The sequence below is a fragment of the Rutidosis leptorrhynchoides genome, chromosome 1 (assembly GCF_046630445.1).
Source record: "Rutidosis leptorrhynchoides isolate AG116_Rl617_1_P2 chromosome 1, CSIRO_AGI_Rlap_v1, whole genome shotgun sequence".
Classification (NCBI taxonomy): Eukaryota; Viridiplantae; Streptophyta; class Magnoliopsida; order Asterales; family Asteraceae; genus Rutidosis; species Rutidosis leptorrhynchoides.
The window spans coordinates 636,463,328-636,466,557 of NC_092333.1; positions in this window are offsets into that span (position 1 = coordinate 636,463,328).

The following is a 3,230-nucleotide window of genomic DNA, read 5'->3' on the forward strand; positions in this document are numbered from 1 at the left end:
GCTTTAATATCTGAAAAAGTAACGCCCTCGCGTTGACTTAGCTCTTCCAATGCTGGTATGGTGATTTTCTCAACCTCCTTCTTTGCTCTAGCTAACGCTTCTCGGGCATCGTCGGTGGCACATATTTCATCTGCCATGTCTGAGGGAAGCGGTTGAGAAAGATCACCAAGCTCGCATAGCAGATCATACCATTCACAGCGAGTAGTGAGTTTAGCTGCCTGGACATATGTCCCAAACTTCTCAGTAACTGGTTTAGAATCCATCACTTTGTCGCCGAATTCCGGCAGATACTTGACAAGCTGAGCAAATTCATTCTCAGCATCTTCCGCTCTCTTTTTGAGTTGGGCTTTTTCGTTCGCAGCTTTTTTGAGTTGAGCCTCAAGTTTTTGCACTCTCCTTTGATGAGCGTTAGCAATTTTAACATGCTTTTCATACTCATCAGATATTTCGCTGAAACGCTCAACGTTGTCGATAGCCAGGCAAATTGCGTTGTAGCAATTATGAAGTCGCTGTCTTTCGGCTTGAGGAAAAGTCAGTTTGCGATATTCATCTTGAGTATTTTTGGGGATGAATTTGTAGAGTCTCTGATACAAACGATTGGCTCGTTCTGCTTCTGCGGCTTCATTCGCATCCTCTTCCTCTTCTTCTTCCTCTTGGTTGGATGTTTCATTGTCAGAGGGGAGTGTTAAGTCTTTATTACCAGGCTCTTCAAGAATATCCTCGGGGATATTCCCAGTAATATTGTAGAGCGGTACAGCCTCACCTGTTGGGTCTGCAAGTACAATTAAAAAGAGATAAGCAAGTACAGTAAATCAGTGCAAAAATAGTAAAAGCGCAATATAAAAATAATGCGAATTGAAAATCACTTACTTGTTTCTTGTTCAGATATAGTACGCATGCGTCTTTTGCGAGGGGTGGAAGCAATTTCTGCTGCTTTTCGCTTACAGCGCTCTTCACCACCAGAAATGGTAAGCGTATTGATGATTGGCTCATCAATAGGAATAATCTCGCCGTCGCCATTTTTTAAGCGACGAGCAGGTCTAATCTTGTTAATATCTGCTGACCTCATAACTAGGTCAAGATCAATCACTGCAAAATCAAAACGCATAAGGTTATGCGAAAAAAGGAAAAATGTATTACATATTAATTTAATGCGAATAGTATAAGCGATATACCGTTATTCACTTGATCAATCAAGAGAGCATTGCAGTCGCTCCAAGGCCACTGGATTGAAACCCTACCAATGTACAGCGGTACATTTGAGTATGCACGTAGGATTAACCCTGAACCCTTGATCTTTTTTAGGATGTCTCGTTCAAGGTCATCTGGAGTGACCTTGTCGTTTAAGGTCGCATCGAAATTTGTACACCACTTTCTTGGTATGTTGTTATCAACAAGTGCGGTGTCGTTGATAAAAAAATGAACTGCGCCAATTGCTAATGGAGTCCTTGGGTGAAGTCATCACGCCAAGTTTGCTGCGGAATCAGAACCATCCTGCATCGTGTGGCACAAGGCTATTGCAAGAGCGAAACACATTAAGCAGTGGTTGCATGTCGATAGAATTGCAGTACATCTCAAACAACACGATCTTGTTAACCGCATTGGGATGAAGCTGAGCAATAGCGATTTTGTAATATTCGCAGACGCTGCGAAAAAATTGAGTAAGCGGAAGGCGTAGATTGCCTTGGGAAATGGCGGCCTCATAAATAGTAATCATTCCCTTAGGGGGAACGTTAGCTCTGTCCGCCGCTGATAGTGCGGTAGGAACAAATTGAGCAAGTGGAGGGCACCATTGCTGAAGGGTTTGGAGTTTTTCTTCCGTCATATATGAAACAAAGCCTCCAGGAGTATTAGCAGAAGATGTGTGATGACCCGGGAATTTCCGACCAAATTTAAACTTAATCTTGATATGAATTCGACACGATAAACAAAGTCTGTAATGATGAAATTTTAAAAACTTGAAACTGTGTTTAATATAATCATTTGACATTTGACTATTCCCGACGATTCACGAACAATTATGTGTAAATAAATATATAAATAAGATATTACATAATAGATATTATATAATCAATAAAATGTAATTACAAATAAATGTTAAAGTAATATTATTATTATTATCAGTATTAATATCAAAATTAGTATTATCCATATAATATACAAACATGAAACTTAATATATAAATATAAATTGTTATAATATTATTACTAATAATATTATTATCATTAATAATAAATAATTATTATAATTAATAAAGAATAATGATTATTATTATTAATTGTTATCATTCTTATTATCATCATTATTATGATATGATTATTAGAAAATAATACAAATTACTACATTTATCATTAATAATATTATTAATATCATTTTAGTATTACTTGATAATATTAATATTATTATTATTAATTGTAATTTAAATTAATTATAATTATTAAATAAATGAGATCATACTACACTAATAGAATCAAAGTGGTTTTACATCCCCATCGACTGTTTTGAATTGGTACTTATTGTCTCCAAAAATTCGATTCATATCACTATCATTAGTACATATTAGGTAATAAACAGATTCGATATCTTCTATCCTTTATTTAATTTTCTGATTTACTTTGTCTGATTAGGAAATTGAGTCCACGCTTTATATTTAAATGATCAATTCAATTGGTATGTAAATCATTTAACCTGCTACGATCCTTATCAATCACAAACAACCATCAAATGCCATCACCTAGCTTGCAAATCATTTCACCATCGAAACCATCGTGTTCCTATTTCTATTTCAAGCAACCGGAACCAATCATCCTCACCTACTCTCTCTCTTCTCTCTCTCTACAATTCGAATAAACAACCACCATAAACTCCATCATCAAACACCTATTACAACCACAACTAATCCGTTTCTGTTAAGGACCGAAGTAAATCACCATCTTCGCGTGCTCTATCGACAACCACCTTCTACAACTACTGTTTCTATCATCACCACTAATAACCGTCTCCAACAAATAACCACCATCCTATCTCGTCTCTCTCTCACACTCAGACCACCTCTCTCTACAACTCACTCAGGTTTTCTATTTTCTAGATCGAATACTACAACTCGAGAATACAGTATATGTTGTTCATCATCTAGCCGGTTTATCATATACAACCGGGTATTCTATTCTGATTTAATTATCCATCTATCTGTTTCCTTTCGCTTTATGATCTTGTTCCAATAAGAAACG